At 44.8% G+C, this 21,662-nt stretch overlaps 1 protein-coding gene across 7 annotated transcripts in view; it reads left to right on the top strand.

Moving 5' to 3' along the window:
• CDKL5 (cyclin dependent kinase like 5) overlaps positions 1–21,662 on the top strand; it is a 442,123-nt gene that overhangs the window by 45,409 nt on the left and 375,052 nt on the right. For all 7 annotated transcript variants that reach the window (XM_069761528.1, XM_069761532.1, XM_069761530.1 and 4 more), the window contains exon 2: positions 15,362–15,402. The gene's annotated coding sequence lies outside the window, so the exon portion shown is untranslated. The remainder of the gene's footprint in view (positions 1–15,361; positions 15,403–21,662) is intronic.

Genomic DNA, 21,662 nt, shown 5'->3' with positions numbered 1-21,662 from the left:
GGCAGCGGTCATCAGGTTCCAGACTACGGTCATCAGGCTCCGGGCAACGGACCTAGGAAGGAACTCAAGTGTGATGGTGCAAGCACCGCCGTACTGGACGTGAGCCAGACGGGGTAATCACCACATGGTAGTCAGAGCACAGAGTAGTTGAGTCTCTTGAAATCGGTGTTTCTGCTGAGCATCTAAGTCACTGGGAGTGGGGCTCCAGATGCAGAGGGATTCCAGAACATAATCACGGCAGACACAGTTCAGACAGGTACAGGATCAAGGATTCGGGCCTGGATATACCTCCTCCAGGACAGGCGCCAGAACAGGACAAAACAGGAATCAAGGCAAGGACTTTGGTACCAAAACATAGACAGGAGAGGTGCAGGAACACAAACACACATAGCAAAGTTCAAGAGCTTTGTGAGTCGCTCAGGCCCCACCCATAGGGCAGGGGAACTTTATATAGAAGCTGCCCCTCAGCAATTGGCTGGGGACAGCATTTCAAGTACACACCCTAACCCTGATAAAAGCAGGGGAGGTGTGGCCACGCACGCCCTAAGCACAAACAGAAACCATTACAGCAGAAACAGTGCAGGAACTGAGTCTCAGGGCACCTGACTGAGACTGCAAGCACTGACACACGTGGAAAGTCATGCACCACCTGCAAATGATCTCGCAACCCGCGGACAGCTTCCACAGCAGGAACCAGGGACCCCATGAGGAAGGTCATGAAATAGAAAAGACCTTTCCACCATGTACGGCTGCGCAGCAGAGTAGGGAACTGAAAAGGCTCCATCCAGGTAACAGCCAACAGTATCCCAGCTCAAATTAGGGGAAAAGAGTAAAGGGTTAAAGCAATCATGCATTGTCATGCCGAAAACCAGAAACAGACAGAACGGCATGACATTGGGCTTGTTTAGCTTAGAAAAAAGATGTCTCAGAGGAGATTTCATTTATATGTATAAATACTGTATACGTGTCATCAATGCAAAGGATGGCGCCTGACTTATTCCTTCCAAAGACCGTACTAAGGACCAGGGGGCACTCATTATGGGTGGAAGAAAGGCGATTCCAGCAGCTAATTAGGAAAGGGTTCTTAAGGCTATGTGCACACGTTCAGGATTTCTTGCAGAAAATTCCTGAGAAAAACCTGAAATTTTCTGCAAGAAATCTTCATGCGTTTTTTGCGCGTTTTTGATGCATTTTTTTCCAGACATTTCCCAATGCATTTTATAGTGGGAAATCCGCAAAAAAAACGCAAAATTAATGAACTTGCTTATACTTAGCGAGAGCACCTCATATACTCATAATAGAAAAAAAGGGGGGGGGTATACCTTCATGTTTAGATATATACCAATAGAGAGACAACTGAAGGAGCAATTCCCAATATAACAATATTTCTTAATTATCTCCGGAAAATTATTGCAGTGCAACGTTAATTATATACACATATAGTGAAAAGAGTACAATTCAGATGGTTTGATCCATCTGTACAATGGTTTTGGCAGAAAGAGAGAAAATACAGGATCACAAAACTAAAGGCCAAATGACCATACTCAAATTTTGTAGACTGCTAACAGCCGTAAATCTGTCAAAACGTTGCACGGGTAATAAATCCTGGCATCTAAGGGATAAAAGTGCAATGTGCAAATCCTAACAAGGTCACTCAAAATGTACAATACGCAGTAACCGCATAATTGCACTCAACCCTGTAGCCTATATCCACATATAAATCCCATAGGACAGTCCGGCTATGATAGTGATCATATTTTACCTGCAGTCATGGTGGCCTTAGTGTGGTCCAGTAAAATGCTACACCTTGACGCGCGTTTCACCACATCCGTGGCTTTGTCAGGGGGTGAGTAAACAGCATTTGTGACCCCTTTAAATACTAGAAATTTCTAGTTCAATTACCTGCAGCCATGTGCGGCGCGCCTCCGCCATGTTGCGACGCGCCGAGGAGAGGGGTGCTCAAGGTGCGCGTCATCACGTCACATTGTCCGGTCACATGACCGGGCCCGCGACCATGGCAACGCATCACCCAGACTGAGCACCACCCACCACCGCGCGAAGCAGCGCATGCGCAGTGCGCGCTCCGGCCCAGGTAAAGAGGAAAAAGGGGTGCACAGAGATAGGAAATACAAAATATAACACTGATCTGTGCCTAGGTAATTATAAACTAAACTCTCCAAACCCTAACAAAAGAAACTAATCAAAAAATGTTACAAATTGAAAAATATACAAATTACCGTATATACTCGAGTATAAGCCGAGATTTTCAGCCCAAAATTTTGGGCTGAAAGTGCCCCTCTCGGCTTATACTCGAGTCAAGGTGGGTGGCAGGGTCGGCGGGTGAGGGGGTGAGGGCGCTGAGGCATACTTACCTAGTCCCAGCGATCCTCGCGCTGTCCCTGCCGTCCCACGGTCTTCTGTGCTGCAGCTTCTTCCCCTCTTCAGCAGTCACGTGGGACCGCTCATTACAGAAATGAATAAGCGGCTCCACCTCCCATAGGGGCGGAGCCGCCTATTCATTCCTCTAATCAGCGGTGCTGGTGACCGCTGATAGAGAAAGAAGCTGCGGCACCGAAGACCAGGCAGAGGGACAGCGCGAGGATCGCCAGGACTAGGTAAGTATAGCATATTCACCTGTCCGCGTTCCAGCCGCCGAGCGTCGCTCCATCTTCCCGGCCGGCGCCTCCATCTTCCCGGCGTCTGCGCTCTGACTGTTCAGGCAGAGGGCGTGATGACGCATATAGTGTGCGCGGCGCCCTCTGCCTGATCAGTCAGAGCAGAGACGCCGGGAAGATGGAGGCGCCGGAACGAGACGCCGGGAGCTGCAATCAAGGGAGGTGAGTATGTGTTTTTTTTTTTTTTATTGCAGCAGCAGCAGCGGCGGCACAGATTTATGTGGAGCATCTATGGGGCACAGTGAACGGTGCAGAGCACCGTATATGGCACATCTATGGGGCACAGTGAACGGTGCAGGGCACCGTATATGGCACATCTATGGGGCACAGTGAACGGTGCAGGGCACCGTATATGGCACATCTATGGGGCACAGTGAACGGTGCAGAGCACCGTATATGGCACATCTATGGGGCACAGTGAACGGTGCAGAGCACCGTATATGGCACATCTATGGGGCACAATGAACGGTGCAGAGCACCGTATATGGCACATCTATGGGGCACAGTGAACGGTGCGGAGCACCGTATATGGCACATCTATGGGGCACAATGAACGGTGCAGAGCACCGTATATGGCACATCTATGGGGCACAATGAACGGTGCAGAGCACCGTATATGGCACAGCTATGGGGCACAATGAACGGTGCAGAGCACCATATATGGCACATCTATGGGGCACAGTGAACGGTGCAGGGCACCGTATATGGCACATCTATGGGGCACAGTGAACGGTGCAGGGCACCGTATATGGCACATCTATGGGGCACAGTGAACGGTGCAGGGCACCGTATATGGCACATCTATGGGGCACAGTGAACGGTGCAGAGCACCGTATATGGCACATCTATGGGGCACAGTGAACGGTTCAGAGCACCGTATATGGCACATCTATGGGGCACAGTGAACGGTGCAGAGCACCGTATATGGCACATCTATGGGGCACAGTGAACGGTGCAGAGCACCGTATATGGCACATCTATGGGGCACAATGAACGGTGCAGAGCACCGTATATGGCACATCTATGGGGCACAGTGAACGGTGCAGAGCACCGTATATGGCACAGCTATGGGGAAATATGAACGGTGCAGAGCACCGTATATGGCACATCTATGGGGCACAATGAACGGTGCAGAGCACCGTATATGGCACAGCTATGGGGAAATATGAACGGTGCAGAGCACCGTATATGGCACATCTATGGGGCACAATGAACGGTGCAGAGCACCGTATATGGCACATCTATGGGGCACAGTGAACGGTGCGGAGCACCGTATATGGCACATCTATGGGGCACAGTGAACGGTGCAGGGCACCGTATATGGCACAGCTATGGGGAAATATGAACGGTGCAGAGCACCGTATATGGCACAGCTATGGGGCACAGTGAACGGTGCGGAGCACCGTATATGGCACATCTATGGGGCACAGTGAACGGTGCAGGGCACCGTATATGGCACAGCTATGGGGAAATATGAACGGTGCAGAGCACCGTATATGGCACATCTATGGGGCACAGTGAACGGTGCAGGGCACCGTATATGGCACAGCTATGGGGAAATATGAACGGTGCAGAGCACCGTATATGGCACAGCTATGGGGCACAATGAACGGTGCAGAGCACCGTATATGGCACATCTATGGGGCACAATGAACGGTGCAGAGCACTGTATGGCACAGCTATGGGGAAATAATGATCTATTTTTATTTTTGAAATTCACCGGTAAATGCTGCATTTCCACCCTAGGCTTATACTCGAGTCAATAAGTTTTCCCAGTTTTTTGTGGCAAAATTAGGGGGGTCGGCTTATACTCGGGTCGGCTTATACTCGAGTATATACGGTATATATAAAGGGGAGAAGAGGGCATTGTAAACCCGGCACAAATACTTGTCTGACAGAAAATAAGGATACATAAACCATATACCCCACCGTCAGCCACACATGAATGAACATGCTGCGTTTTTTACCGCGATGTGTTTTTTTCGCGGAAAAAAACGCATCATGTGCACAAAACATGCGGAATTCATTCTAAATGATGGGATGCTTATTGTATGCTGTTTTTTTTGCGGTTTTATAGCGAAAAAACACGAAAAAAACACGAAAAATCAGCAACGTGTGCGCACAGCTTTACAGTTAGATCAGTCAGACTGTGGAATGCCCGACCACAAAAGATAGTAATGGCAGACCCTATAACAGCTGTTAAAAAAGGGCGATATAATTTCCTCAGTACACATAACATTGTGGGTTATCATTAATTTAGTGGAGTAAGGTTGAACTTGATGGACCTAGGTCATTTTTCAACCTATGTAACCTCTAGTATTTATATATTTACAAGCTCCACACGCTTCTTTTTTGATGTGATGCAGGGATGCTCTGATGGCCTTTGACCACTAGGAGAACTAGATGATTAAAGCAGCTAAGGACTGCTATATAGGTTGGTGCAACATGTTCCTATGCAGAGTGCAGCAGTCAAGATGAGTTTGCATGGGCTGCTGTGCTCTGCATAGAGAACGAGATAATAAATCTATTACTCTGATGAAGTGAGATTTGTCACCTTGGTCACTGCTTGTCAAACTCATGTCAGCTACTGCACAAGCAGCAATTGAGACAACAAATTGCTGAATATGTTGAAGTGAGATTTATCATCTCACTTGCTACATATGCAGAGTGCAACAGCTGATTAACATGCTTGCCTTGACTCCTGCATACTTCACAGGCAGCACCTGAGTTGGAAAAGGCTACACTGTGCCCTCCTATAGCTCCCTGCCTTTTCTCTCACTTGTCATTTTGCAAGAGGTGAGAAGAGACCTGCTGGGGCTGCTGTCCTGGATCTAAAAATGTATTGCCTGTAAGGAAAAAAAAAATAAAAAAGACATTATGATACAAAGTTTCTAAACCTAGCTAGGGTTAGGGCTGGGACTAGTGTTTGGACTATGGTGAGAAGAACTATGTTTAGGGTAGGCTTAGGGCTAGTATTAGGGATAGGGGAATTGGACTAGGGTTCGAGATAGGACTAGGGTTCAAGATAGCATTAGGATAATAAAATAGTTGTGTAAAAAAAAAGCACAAAAAATGTAATAAAAATATAGAAAGTAAAAAAATTATGTATCATTTTTTTTTTTTTTTTTTTTACAAATTGTCTAAAAATTACCAGGCAGAAAATACTCGTCTTGCCCCTGACCCTGGTATCCCATGCTGTGCCACTAGTGCCACAAAAATTGTGTCTTAAACAGATTTGTAAAAAAAAAAATGGACAACCCATTTACGTCTGCGGAAGAGTTACAAGAATATATTAAAAAGTCATCCTACACATATACGGTACTTTGGCAGTGCTCTGGATCTTTACAGATACAATATACAGAGCTACAGTCTGAAAGGAAATATTCCTGTGGTATTCACTAGTTTGGAAAAATTCTTGTAAATTTGCCCAATTTGGAAACATTTGTACCTTATAGCTCTTCCACGTGACCCCCATACTTTTTCAAGAACTCAGCAGCTCCTTGCAGGAAAGAATAAACATACCGGTAATATATCGCTCTACATAGAGTCTGCGTTAATTCTTAGAGCAGGAGCATTGGGACATCCGAGCCTAAGTGCGGGAATCATAATGATATGAATCTCTTTTCTGTATATGCTGTTAAGTTATGTTGGATTTTTTACTATATGCTAATGTTGAAAATGTATTTTTACTGTGCAGACTCATTTTTCTGGCCTTGATTTTATGAATGTGTCTTTTCTAAGTGACCATATCATTAAAACTAAGATGTTTATTTCTGAGGGGATTGGTTCTACAAAGACTCTGAGGCCCTGACAAAACACCGGAGCTGGCGAAACAGCACTAGTACACAAGTTTGAGGGTTTTTCTTTTACACCCGGCTATTGTAATTTTAATAATAAAATGAGATTTAAATGTATAAGCTTTATTAAATTGTCAGTGCCTACGGACTCTTTTCCTTTTGGATAGTATTTTGACATTAGACAACATCCTTTTGAAACGTTGAGAGGAAACACTAGGCTGTATTCAGCTACGTGGCTCAGCTCAGTGTTCTATAGCAGTATATCCCTGTGTGTACCTTGTTGTATTGTGTGGGACGTTAGATGGTATACACCATGAAAAATTAATTGTTTACAATTGTAACCTGACATCGATTGAATTGGGGTTTGATCTATGGTGTGCGAAATGTGGAAGGACAAAGTCTGCCTTGTTGCATAATTAAAGTCAATAATACATTTTTAATTATTTGTTTAGGTTGTGGATGGATGTGACGCATTTTCTAATATTAATGTAGCTTGCCTTTTTGTTTTGTTTTTCTTGACATCAGGAGAAAAGAAAATTAGCAACAGAGTATTGGATGACCGGAGTTCTGTAAAGTGAACTTCTTTGTGTGTTCTAGTATTTATATGTTAATTAGAAAAAAAACCCAATTGATTTCCATAGAAACATCTTACCGTTAATTGTTGTTTGCATTTTGATGTTCTACAAGAATCATAAAAAAGTAAAATATTTTTTTTTTTATAGTTGTAGGCGTACAATTTTGTAAAGTATTCATGGCAGATCTTAGATTTGAGTTCACATCTGCATTGGATCCCAGATTCTGTCGTATGTGTGTATCAAACAGTGCAATTCCTTCCATCAAAACAATGAGCACTATGACAACTCAATGGATCTATTATAAATTGGTGGGGTTCATCAGGCCCCGTTGGCATCCATCATGTGACGGACCTGGCACTGCATTGTGGTTTCAGATATGAACAGAGCCTCACATGGAGGCTTTAGTAGAGCACTTCAGAACCCCCAGTACATCACTTTCCATGGAATCCAGCAGGGCGTGCTTCTCGAACCCCTATTCCTTAAAGGTTTCGCTCTAACATGTTTGCTTATTTTGCAATGATTGTGGCTAGGACCAGCTCCATGCTAGATTCACACAAGATCTGAGAGTGAGAATAGTGCTCTCTGACCTGGACACCCTATTTCATAGGACGCGGGGTACGTGTAGCAGCTACCACCAAAGTAGTTTCACCCTTCTATTTAGGTGGATATAGAATCAATACACTGGCGGACACAGACAGAAGAGGACCCCTGTGCAAGAACAGTATATGGGCCCTTTGTAGTCCAATAACGTTACTGTGTGCTTGCTGATTTTTAGGTGGTATTGGGCACTATTACCTCTTGGGCCCCACTGCTACACAGGTTGCACCGATGGCCTGTCCACCCTTTAGTCAAGATGGGGAAGACATGGCAGGCTTTGAACTACCAGATCTGGGGGGAAATTTGTGACTATTAAAAACTAGAACTCTCCTTATGTGGACAGTCGAACTACAGGTGAGGCAAACTAAGTTCAGAAATAAGAATTACACCCTTGGAGCCTGCGTCTCCCCTGCTGTCCATCATGGTGGTTCAGGTAACCTATTCTATTTAACCATAAAGATTACTTTTCCTTTTTTTAATGTGATTCACAACCATGATCTAATAGTGGAGACAGAGCTATAAATTATGTCATATTTATTGCTTTCTGGCTGCCGAGAATGATAATTTAGATTATTTCACCCGGTGAAAGAGTATCATGAAACAAGTGCTCCTAATCTTTCATTGTAAGTACGCCCTTACTGTCTGAAAACTTTCTATAAGTTTATCATTCTACAATCCTTGCGAAATCTGTTCGAAACAGGGTTGTCCACTGCAAAAAAAAAAAGCATTTTAAGGGTATGTGGACATAGCGTCTCTAAGACACCAGTGGATCCACCAAGGTTTTCCTAGGTGAAACTTCTCCCTCAAGGCATATAGATTCATATAGCTGTAAGCCCCTTTTTATGTCACTGCTTATTTATACTATTTGTGCCGACCATGCTTATATCTCAGACATTTTGCAGTTCCATTTAATGTGCATTAAGTAAAGGCAACGAGCAATGAGGTGTATTAGACTTTCCAGTATGCCCACCCTGATGGACATTGCTAGATATATTGAGCATGAATGGAAAGATCATTACCCAAGCTACAAGGTCACAACCTCTCCATGTACTATGTTATATCCGAGCTGTGCTCAAATCCCTCCATACTAGGATGCTCAGGCATGAATTGAATTACGTGCTGGTTTCAATTTGCTTGATGTGCAGTGCTATAGGGCTTCTGCTATTCTTACTCACTTATTATGCACAATGGATGGACACAGCTCATCTCCAACTACTGCTGCCCTAAATTCATAGTTGACAGCCATGTACAATACAAGGGTTTATTCTGCTGCAGTTTTTCTACAGTCTGATATTATTGACATAAAACTCAGGAAATCTAAATCCTTTATCTGTAGTCTCATATCAGGTTCTTAACATCTTCTTCTGCCATTACACAGTCAAGTATGCCCTGAAGGTATACCACTGGGTGACAGCCCCGGAGGTGGTATGCTCTCACCACAAAAGATGGTGCTGGTGGGCTTTGTGTAGCTGCATGAGACCTCTATAGCACACTCCCCGGTGCAGTGCTATGATCAGGCTCCTTCACAACACTGGACAAGTTAAGGGGGTTGTCCCATGCTCAATAATCAACATTATTAATAATAATATAATAATCTTTATTTTTTTATAGTGCTAACATATTCCGCAGCGCTTTACAGTTTGCACACATTATCATTGCGGTACCCGATGGGGCCCACAATGTAAATTCCCTATAAGTATGTTTTTTGGAATGTAGGAGGAAACTGGAGAACCCAGAGGAAACCCACGCAAACACGGAGAGAACATACACACTCCTTGCAGATGTTGTCCTTGGTGGGATTTGAACCCAGGACCCCAGCGCTGCAAGGCTGCTGTGCTAATCACTGAGCTACCGTGCTGCCTCATTATTCAAATAACAGGAGAAGTTATGAATAGAGATGGGACCGACCAGTCCAGCAGCCAGGTCATTATTCTATGACCACTTAACGGGAGTCCTACAAATCGCTTCTTACCGGACGGCATTATCATGTCCATTTTTAATTAACTGGACTTTCACAACGTTGTGTGTGCGTCACACTGGAATGATGACGCCAGGCCAGCCCTGCTAATCAAAGGAGGAACTATGGATGCCATCATGTAAGAGGTGACTTGGCTGGTTCTGGCTCATCAGTCACAGAGCACTGACCTGGATGCTGGAACGGGGTTCTGCAAATCAATTCTCATATCTCTAATTATGAATGTCTGACCATTCGGACCCCCACTGATCACTGGAACTGGGATCCAAAAGTCCCTGTATGTTTGGAGTGTTATTGTGTATGCATGGTCAACAGTGCCTCCTATTGGATGTACAGTAGATATCCAAAAAGTCAGTATCGACCCTTTAATAAGCCTTGCCACATGACGTAGGATGAAAATCAAAATCAAAAATTCCATTTGCAGACACGTGTTTTGGGTATTTGCATCTCATCATTGACAATACAGTTAATAGTTTGTGAATATTTTTTTTCGCCTTCAAAAAGTGCTCATGTTTAATGGGGAGAGCACTTACTGAGAAACAAGTATACAGAAATATTCCTGTTATTATATATACATATATATATATATATATATATATATATATATATATATATATATATATATATATATATATATATATATATATATATATATATATATATATATATATATATATATATATATATAGAGGGCACTTACACCCCAGCTGTAGTACTTTAGGCCTCAGGCATTGCTGAAGCTGATTTTTAACTTTTATTATAGTTTTTGAAGGGATTTTGGAGCAGAAACTGTCTGTTTGTCTGACAGACAAACAGTTTGTCTGTCTGTCAGAAAATGTGCACGGAGAGTGTTTTTGCTGAGTTTTCAGAGAAGAAACAGAGCGGAAACTCCAAATTTATTAAGAGTTCTGAGTTTTTGAGGAAAAGTTTCTGTTCTGAAAACTCAACAAAAAGACTCCATATGCATGTTGTTGGTGGAATGGTCAGTACACAGGTTTGTTCTTTCAGAACCTAGGATAAAAATGAAAAAGAGCAAATACCTTGTAATAAGTAAATAGTAATAGTACATATTGATAACATAGGGTTACCACTGTTTTGATTAAAAAAAAACGTAAAAGCCGTCCTACCACGATAAGGTGTACCCCAATCGGGACGGTATCTAAAGGTACCGTTACACTAAGCGATGCTGCAGCGATATAGACAACGAGCCGATCGCTGCAGCGTCACTTTTTAGGTCGCTAGGAGACGTCAAACACGGCAACAGCAGAACGATGCAGGAGCGATCCAGTGACGTACTTATCGTTCTCACTGGTTGTTAGCTCCATGAAAAAACATTGCAGGCATCGTTTCTTTTGCTGTCAAACATGACGAATCACGCTGACCTGACGACCAAATAAAGTTCTGGCCTTCTAGCTACGACCAGCGATGTCACAGCGGGATCCTGATCGCTGCTGCGTGTCAAACACAACGAGATCGCTATCCAGGACGCTGCAACGTCACGGATCATTGTCATTCTCGTTCTAAAGTTGCTCAGTGTGAAGGTACCTTAACTCTTCTAGTTCACCTAAAGGTACCATCACACTTAGCGACGCTGCAGCGATACCGACAACGATCCGGATCGCTGCAGCGTCGCTGTTTGGTCGCTGGAGAGCTGTCACACAGACAGCTCTCCAGCGACCAACGATCCCGAGGTCCCCGGTAACCAGGGTAAACATCGGGTAACTAAGCGCAGGGCCGCGCTTAGTAACCCGATGTTTACCCTGGTTACCAGCGTAAAAAAACAAACAGTACATACTTACATTCAGCTGTCTGTCCCTTGCCGTCTGGTTCCTGCACTGACTGCTGGCCGTAAAGTGAAAGTGAAAGCACAGCACAGCACAGCGGTGAGTCACACAGCGGTGACTCACCGCTGTGGCTGTGCTCTGCTTTCACTTTACGGCCAGCAGTCAGTGCAGGAACCAGACGGCAAGGGACAGACAGCTGAATGTAAGTATGTACTGTTTGTTTTTTTACGCTGGTAACCAGGGTAAACATCGGGTTACTAAGCGCGGCCCTGCGCTTAGTTACCCGATGTTTACCCTGGTTACCAGTGAAGACATCGCTGAATCGGTGTCACACACGCCGATTCAGCGATGTCTACGGGGAGTCCAGCGACGAAATAAAGTTCTGGACTTTCTTCCCCGACCAGCGATCTCCCAGCAGGGGCCTGATCGCTGCTGCCTGTCACACTGGACGATATCGCTAGCGAGGACGCTGCAACGTCACGGATCGCTAGCGATATCGTCTAGTGTGACAGTACCTTTACTCTTTGTCAGCAGACGTAAAAATAGATAAGAGCAGAACTTGATCTGGGTCCCGATTGTTAAGACACTTGCCCATGGAAAGCTATGTAAGCAGAATGAACAGCCCAAAAGGGGAGCGCCCCTATGCATTGCACTTGTACCAATATATGTTCTGGACCCATTTTTTTTGGTCAAGGATTCTTCTTTCCTATCTTGTTGGCCTTGAAGTGTTGTAAAAAAAAAAAAATCTTAGCTACCCAATTTGATAGAAAAACATAGTAACATAGTAACATAGTAACATAGTTAGTAAGGCCGAAAAAAGACATTTGTCCATCCAGTTCAGCCTATATTCCATCATAATAAATACCCAGATCTACGTCCTTCTACAGAACCTAATAATTGTATGATACAATATTGTTCTGCTCCAGGAAGACATCCAGGCCTCTCTTGAACCCCTCGACTGAGTTCGCCATCACCACCTCCTCAGGCAAGCAATTCCAGATTCTCACTGCCCTAACAGTAAAGAATCCTCTTCTATGTTGGTGGAAAAACCTTCTCTCCTCCAGACGCAAAGAATGCCCCCTTGTGCCCGTCACCTTCCTTGGTATAAACAGATCCTCAGCGAGATATTTGTATTGTCCCCTTATATACTTATACATGGTTATTAGATCGCCCCTCAGTCGTCTTTTTTCTAGACTAAATAATCCTAATTTCGCTAATCTATCTGGGTATTGTAGTTCTCCCATCCCCTTTATTAATTTTGTTGCCCTCCTTTGTACTCTCTCTAGTTCCATTATATCCTTCCTGAGCACCGGTGCCCAAAACTGGACACAGTACTCCATGTGCGGTCTAACTAGGGATTTGTACAGAGGCAGTATAATGCTCTCATCATGTGTATCCAGACCTCTTTTAATGCACCCCATGATCCTGTTTGCCTTGGCAGCTGCTGCCTGGCACTGGCTGCTCCAGGTAAGTTTATCATTAACTAGGATCCCCAAGTCCTTCTCCCTGTCAGATTTACCCAGTGGTTTCCCGTTCAGTGTGTAATGGTGATATTGATTCCCTCTTCCCATGTGTATAACCTTACATTTATCATTGTTAAACCTCATCTGCCACCTTTCAGCCCAAGTTTCCAAATTATCCAGATCCATCTGTAGCAGAATACTATCTTCTCTTGTATTAACTGCTTTACATAGTTTTGTATCATCTGCAAATATCGATATTTTACTGTGTAAACCTTCTACCAGATCATTAATGAATATGTTGAAGAGAACAGGTCCCAATACTGACCCCTGCGGTACCCCACTGGTCACAGCGACCCAGTTAGAGACTATACCATTTATAACCACCCTCTGCTTTCTATCACTAAGCCAGTTACTAACCCATTTACACACATTTTCCCCCAGACCAAGCATTCTCATTTTGTGTACCAACCTCTTGTGCGGCACGGTATCAAACGCTTTGGAAAAATCGAGATATACCACGTCCAATGACTCACCGTGGTCCAGCCTATAGCTTACCTCTTCATAAAAACTGATTAGATTGGTTTGACAGGAGCGATTTCTCATAAACCCATGCTGATATGGAGTTAAACAGTTATTCTCATTGAGATAATCCAGAATAACATCCCTCAGAAACCCTTCAAATATTTTACCAACAATAGAGGTTAGACTTACTGGCCTATAATTTCCAGGTTCACTTTTAGAGCCCTTTTTGAATATTGGCACCACATTTGCTATGCGCCAGTCCTGCGGAACAGACCCTGTCGCTATAGAGTCACTAAAAATAAGAAATAAAGGTTTATCTATTACATTACTTAGTTCTCTTAGTACTCGTGGGTGTATGCCATCCGGACCCGGAGATTTATCTATTTTGATCTTATTTAGCCGGTTTCGCACCTCTTCTTGGGTTAGATTGGTGACCCTTAATATAGGGTTTTCATTGTTTCTTGGGATTTCACCTAGCATTTCATTTTCCACCGTGAATACCGTGGAGAAGAAGGTGTTTAATATGTTAGCTTTTTCCTCGTCATCTACAACCATTCTTTCCTCACTATTTTTTAAGGGGCCTACATTTTCAGTTTTTATTCTTTTACTATTGATATAGTTGAAGAACAGTTTGGGATTAGTTTTACTCTCCTTAGCAATGTGCTTCTCTGTTTCGTTTTTGGCAGCTTTAATTAGCTTTTTAGATAAAGTATTTTTCTCCCTATAGTTTTTTAGAGCTTCAATGGTGCCATCCTGCTTTAGTAGTGCAAATGCTTTCTTTTTACTGTTAATTGCCTGTCTTACTTCTTTGTTTAGCCACATTGGGTTTTTCCTATTTCTAGTCCTTTTATTCCCACAAGGTATAAACCGCTTACACTGCCTATTTAAGATGTTCTTAAACATTTCCCATTTATTATCTGTATTCTCATTTCTGAGGATATTGTCCCAGTCTACCAGATTAAGGGCATCTCTAAGCTGGTCAAACTTTGCCTTCCTAAAGTTCAATGTTTTTGTGACTCCCTGACAAGTCCCCCTAGTGAAAGACAGGTGAAACTGCACAATATTGTGGTCGCTATTTCCTAAATGCCCAACCACCTGCAGATTTGTTATTCTGTCAGGTCTATTAGATAGTATTAGGTCTAAAAGTGCTGCTCCTCTGGTTGGATTCTGCACCAATTGTGAAAGATAATTTTTCTTGGTTATTAGCAGAAACCTGTTGCCTTTATGGGTTTCACAGGTTTCTGTTTCCCAGTTAATATCCGGGTAGTTAAAGTCCCCCATAACCAGGACCTCATTATGGGTTGCAGCTTCATCTATCTGCTTTAGAAGTAGACTTTCCATGCTTTCTGTTATATTTGGGGGTTTGTAACAGACCCCAATGAGAATTTTGTTACCATTTTTCCCTCCATGAATTTCAACCCATATGGACTCGACATCCTCATTCCCTTCGCTAATATCCTCCCTTAAAGTGGACTTTAGACAAGACTTTACATAGAGACAAACCCCTCCTCCTCTCCGATTTTTACGACCCTTTCTAAACAGACTGTAACCCTGTAAGTTAACTGCCCAGTCATAGCTTTCATCTAACCATGTCTCGGTTATTCCCACTATGTCAAAGTTACCTGTAGATATTTCTGCTTCTAGTTCTTCCATCTTGTTTGTCAGGCTTCTGGCGTTTGCGAGCATGCAGTTTAGAGGATTTTGTTTTGTTCCTATCTCCTCACTGTGGATTGTTTTAGAAATGTTCTTACCTCCCTTCTGAGTATGTTTTCCTGGGTCGTCTTTGTTCGAGTCTAATGTTTTTCTTCCCGTCCCCTCTTCTTCTAGTTTAGCGCCCTCCTGACATCAGTGTCTGAAAGTGTTCACTTCTGTTTTGTTCATTTCTGGAAATCTGTTATGTGATTTGACTTCTATGCCTCTTATTCACAGTCCAGGAGTTATAAATGCTGACTGGTTGTATTTTTAACCTACAGGTGCAGCCAACATGGTGTTTTAAGACTCCTAACTGGATTAGGTAAGTGGATTGGATTTTCATTTTCTTTCCTCTATCTTCTTATAATGAGATTTAATCTAGACTACCGTATATACTCGAGTATAAGCCGACCCGAGTATAAGCCGACCCCCCTAATTTTGCCACAAAAAACTGGGAAAACTTATTGACTCGAGTATAAGCCTAGGGTAGAAAATGCAGCATTTACCGGTGAATTTCAAAAATAAAAATAGATGCTCCATACCGTTCATTATTGCCCCATAGATGCTCCATATACAACTGTGCTATATAGAATGCTCTGCACCGTTGATTATGGCCCCATAGATGCTCCTTATAATGCTGTGCCATATATGCTCTGCACCTTTGATTATGGCCCCATAGATGCTCCTTATAATGCTGTGCCATATATGCTCTGCACCTTTGATTATGGCCCCATAGGTGCTCCTTATAATGCTGTGCCCCATATATGCTCTGCACCTTTATGGCCCCATAGGTGCTCCTTATAATGCTGTGCCCCATATATGCTCTGCACCTTTATGGCCCCATAGGTGCTCCTTATAATGCTGTGCCCCATATATGCTCTGCATCTTTATGGCCCCATAGGTGCTCCTTATAATGATGTGCCCCATATATGCTCTGCACCTTTATGGCCCCATAGGTGCTCCTTATAATGCTGTGCCCCATATATGCTCTGCACCTTTATGTCCCCATAGGTGCCCCTTATAATGCTGTGCCCCATATATGCTCTGCACCTTTATGGCCCCATAGATGCTCCTTATAATGCTGTGCCCCTTATATGCTCTGCACCTTTATGGCCCCATAGGTGCTCCTTATAATGCTGTGCCCCTTATATGCTCTGCACCTTTATGGCCCCATAGGTGCTCCTTATAATGCTGTGCCCCTTATATGCTCTGCACCTTTATGGCCCCATAGGTGCTCCTTAGAATGCTGCTGGTGCTGCCATAAAAAAAAAAAAAATCACATACTCACCTCTCTTCTCAGGACGCCGGCGCTTTCAATAATTACCTGCTCCTCTGCGGCTCCGTCTCCAGCACTGATGCTCAGCAGAGGGCGCGCACTGACTACGTCACAGCGCCCTCTAACCTGAGCGTCACTGCTAGAGGACGCTGCAGACGGAGCCGGAGCGAGGAGCAGGTAATTATAGCGCTGCGCTCCCCTTACCTGCTGCGGCGCGGTCCCTGCAGTCCCTGGCTTCTCCGGCGCTGCAGCTTCTTCCTGTAATTGAGCGATCACATGGCACCGATCATTTACAGCAATGAATATGCGGCTCCTCCCCTATGGGGGTGGAGCTGCCTATTCATTTCTGTAATGAGCGGTGCCATGTGACCGCTCAGTACAGGAAGAATCTGCAGCGCCGGAGAAGCCAGGGACTGCAGGGACCGCGCTGGGGGCAGGTAAGTATAACTACACAGCCCCCGCTCCCCCTCACCTGCTGACACCCGGGTATATGACTCGAGTATAAGCCGAGAGGGGGACTTTCAGCCCAAAAATTGGGCTGAAAATCTCGGCTTATACTCGAGTATATACGGTATATACATTTTATTTCATGTTCATTCGTTGTAAGTAGTGTTGAGCGATACCGTCCGATACTTGAAAGTATCTGTATCGGATAGTATCGGCCGATACCCGAAAAATATCGGATATCGCCGATACCGATATCCGATACCAATACAAGTCAATGGGACATCAAGTATCGGAATGTATCCTGATGGTTCCCAGGGTCTGAAGGAGAGGAAACTCTCCTTCAGGCCCTAGGATCCATAGTGAGGTGTAAAATAAAGAATTAAAATAAAAAATATTGATATGCTCACCTCTCCGGCGGCCCCTGGACATCACGCTGGTAACCAGCCGGCTTCTTTGTTTAAAATGAGCGCGTTTAGGACCTGCGAATAACGTCGCGGCTTCTGATTGGTCGCGTGCCGCTCATGTGACCGCCACGCGACCAATCAGAAGCCGCGACGTCATTCTCATTCACTAAACTCCTAATTCTAGGAATTTAGGACCTGCGAATGACGTCGCGGCTTCTGATTGGTCGCATGGCAGTCACATGAGCGGCACGCGACCAATCAGAAGCCGCGACGTCATTCGCAGGCCCTAAACGTGCTCATTTTAAACAAAGAAGCCGGCTGGTTACCAGCGTGATGTCCAGGGGCCGCCGGAGAGGTGAGCATATCAATATTTTTTATTTTAATTCTTTATTTTACACATCCCTATTGATCCGATACCGATACCGATACCCGATACCACAAAAGTATCAGATCTCGGTATCGGAATTCTGATACCGCAAGTATCGGCCGATACCCGATACTTGCGGTATCGGAATGCTCAACACTAGTTGTAAGTTAAATTCATGACTCATTGCATCGCTAACCATGTGCACCCGATATATACAAAAACGTACGCATGGATCCCATTGTCAGTCAGCAGTACATGTACCCTAGAATAGCGGAGATAGTGAGCGGAGGGCAAGAGGAATTCAGTTGGGAGCTACCATACAAAAGATGGAGAGCAGAGGAGTGCGAGGACATAACACCGCCAGGACAGCATGAGGACATAACAGCCAGGACAGCGCGAGGACAAAACAGCCAGGACAGCACGAGGACATAACACCGCCAGGACAGCACAAGGACACATAACACCGCCAGGACAGCACACGGACACCTAACACCGCCAGGACAGCGCGAGGACACATAACACCGCCAGGACAGCGCGACGACACATAACACCGCCAGGACAGCGCAAGGACATAACACCGCCAGGACAGCACAAGGACACATAACACCGCCAGGACAGCACACGGACACCTAACACCGCCAGGACAGCGCGAGGACACATAACACCGCCAGGACAGCGCGACGACACATAACACCGCCAGGACAGCGCGACAACACATAACACTGCCAGGACAGCGCGAGGACACAACACCGCCAGGACAGCGCAAGGACACATAACACCGCCAGGACAGCGCGAGAACACATAACACCACCAGGACAGCACAAGGACACATAACACCGCCAGGACAGCGCGAGGACATAACAGCCAGGACAGCGCGAGGACATAACAAGGCCAGGACAGCGCGAGGACATAACACCGCTAGGACAGCGCGAGGACACATAACACTGCCAGGACAGCGCGAGGACACATAACACCGCCAGGACAGCGCGACAACATTGGGACATTGGGGCTCACAATGTCTATAAAGAGTGGGAAGAAACTCACGCAAACATGTGGAGCACATACAAACCCCTTGCAGTTGTTATCCTTGGTGGGAGTTCAGTGCTAACCACTGAGTCACCATGATTATTTTTGTAACCAAGCAAACATAATGCAACATAGGCCTAATGCTGCATGTTAGCACTAAAATAATTATGTGATGTATATAGAAAATCACAACAAACCCGATATGTTAATAAAGACTAAAAAAACACCGACAATGAAAACAGTGACAACATGAGGCTACGTAACAGCACCTTGTCTGCTTCTCTGTTCTATTGTAAATAGCACAAGATTGGCTTACGTGTTCCCTAATTGACCCAATTTGTTAGGCCTCTTTCACACTTCCGTCTTTTTCCTCCCGTCGAAATCCGTCAACTTTTGAAAAAACAGGATCCTGCAAATTCTTCTGCAGGATCCTGTTTTTTCCCATAGACTTGTATTCGTGACGGATTGTGATGGATGGCCATCTGTTTCATCCATCGTGCACTGGATCCGTCAGAGAATATCAGTCTGTTGGGCAGAGAAAACGTTATGTCGGAAAATCGCTCAGCGACGGGTCCTGCGCTGTCCGTCGCTGGCTACAATGGAAGCCTATGGACGCAGGATCCGTCGCTGACCGTCAAACACTGGAATCCAGCGACGTATCGCGTTTTTTCATTCTGAGCGTGCCTGAATTTCTGCCTGGAAGAATTCTCTCTCTCTCGCTCTTTCTTTCTTTCTTTCTTTCTTTCTTTCTCTCTCTCTCTCTCTCTCTCTCTCTATCGAAATTTATACCTATGAATTCGGGCACGTCTTCATTCGACGGATCCATCAAGAAACTGGATGCGTTGGATCCGTTTTTCTTTATTTTCGTGACATCCGTCGATGCAGCCGCTGAACACCGGAAGTGTGAAAGAAGCTTTACCGAGTTTCCTACAGCACCATGTGCTCACCGATATGTTCACCTCATTAACCTCTTACTGGCCAGTGAGTGTAGGGCCTTGGCAATTAGAAATTAAAAAGCAAAAAGATGTTTGATTTAGCACTTTTCCACCATGATGTAACCAGTTTAACAGGTTTAAACTGGTAAACGGTCCTTTTTACATCTTACTCCAGCACTCCCACTATTAAGACTGGCATACAAAAAGCAAATCCTAATGAATCGGGGTCGTAGTGTTTTACTTCATTTTTTTGGAATAGTAGAGGTTTTATCCGTTCCTACGAACAGCCGACGCTGTCCTACATTATACGTCCTGTCCATGGGGATTCTTCTCCAGACCGACAACCTATTGTATCAGGTGCACCATTATAACCTTTACATTTTAGAATGAATGTATTACTAAATATAATAGAGAATGGGCTGGTGGTCATACATGTGCACTACCTCTTCACTCACACAGGGGACATGTTTATATTCAGATGACTAAGGCTAAGTTCACACTTGCGCTTGGCTGGTCTGCGAATGGCTGCATACTTCCTCCCTTAAGCTCCGCCTATGCTCCGCCTACACTCCGCCTACTTCAAACGCAAGTGTGAACCCGACCTAAGAGCTGATCTGACTGCAGTACCTGTGAGCAGCCACTGTACAGTATGTGGAGCTGTGCTGTTCCACTCGGTTCACTGTCTGTATCCGGCCACTTATGACAGCTGAGTGGTGGGGTGCCTGGTGTTAGACCCCCACCAATGTAGTGCTGATGACCTGTCTAAAAGGGAATCTGTAATTGGAATTTTACTACCTCATCTGAGAGCAGCATGATGTAGGAAAATAGACCCTGATTCCAACGATGTATCACTTAGGTTACTGGGTGCAACAGTTGTGCTACAATCTGTTTTTAGAAACTAACCCTACCCACATCCCTGATTAGCAGCTTTCTGTGTACATTGAATACTAACAGTAAGCTGCTAATCAGTGCTGGTGGTGGAGTTGGACAAGGAAGCATGGCGGAGCTGTAGTCCGGGCAGTGATAATCTCCTGCTGATTAAACATTCATTGTGTTGAAGCGACACACAGTCTAATAAGTGACACATCACTGAAATGATGTGTCTCCGCCTCTACCTCATGCTACCCTTAGATTACATAGCAAAAATCTGCTGACAGATTCTCTTTAAAGGGCACCTGTCACCCCGAAAATCGCGGGTGAGGTAAACCCACCGGCATCAGGGGCTTATCTACAGCATTCTGTAATGCTGTAGATAAGCCCCCGATGTTACCTGAAAAAGGAGAAAAAGACGTTATATTATACTTACCCAGGGGCGGTCCCGCTGCTGGTCCGGTCTGATGGGCGTCTCCGGTCCGCTGCGGCGCCTCCCATCTTCTTTCCATGACGTCCTCTTCTGATCTTCAGCCACGGCTCCGGCGCAGGCGTACTTTGCTCTGCCCTCTTGAGGGCAGAGGATAGTACTGCAGTGCGCAGGCGCCGGAAAGGTCAGAGGCCCGGCGCCTGCGCACTGCATTACTTTGTCTGCCCTCAACAGGGCAGAGCAAAGTACGCTTGCGCCGGAGCCGTGGCTGAAGATCAGAAGAGGACGTCATGGAAAGAAGATAGGAGGCGCCGCAGCGGACCGGAGACGCCCATCAGACCGGACCAGCAGCGGGACCGCCCCTGGGTAAGTATAATATAACATCTTTTTCTCCTTTTTCAGGATACATCGGGGGCTTATCTACAGCATTACAGAATGCTGTAGATAAGCCCCTGATGCCGGTGGGCTTACCTCACCCGGGATTTTCGGGGTGACAGGTTCCCTTTAAGGATCAATAGTATAGTATTGGACAACTCCCTTATTGTTAGTGTAAAAATACAGTTATGGCCTAAAGTGTTGGAACCCTTTAAATTGTTCCAGAAAATGAAGTATTTCTCTCAGAAAATAATTGCAATTATAGATATTTTATTACGCTCATGCTTATTTTCTTTGTGTATTGGAACGACACAAAAAACGGCAAATTGGACATGTCACACACAACCCCAAAAATTGTTGGCACCCTTAATTAATATTTGGGTGCACACCCTTTGGAATCAATCTATTTATATAACCATCAACAAGCTTCTTACACCTCTGAACTGGAATTT

The sequence above is a fragment of the Ranitomeya imitator genome, chromosome 3 (genome assembly GCF_032444005.1).
Source record: "Ranitomeya imitator isolate aRanImi1 chromosome 3, aRanImi1.pri, whole genome shotgun sequence".
In the NCBI taxonomy this organism is placed as follows: domain Eukaryota; kingdom Metazoa; phylum Chordata; class Amphibia; order Anura; family Dendrobatidae; genus Ranitomeya; species Ranitomeya imitator.
This window is presented reverse-complemented; position numbering and strand designations above follow the sequence as displayed.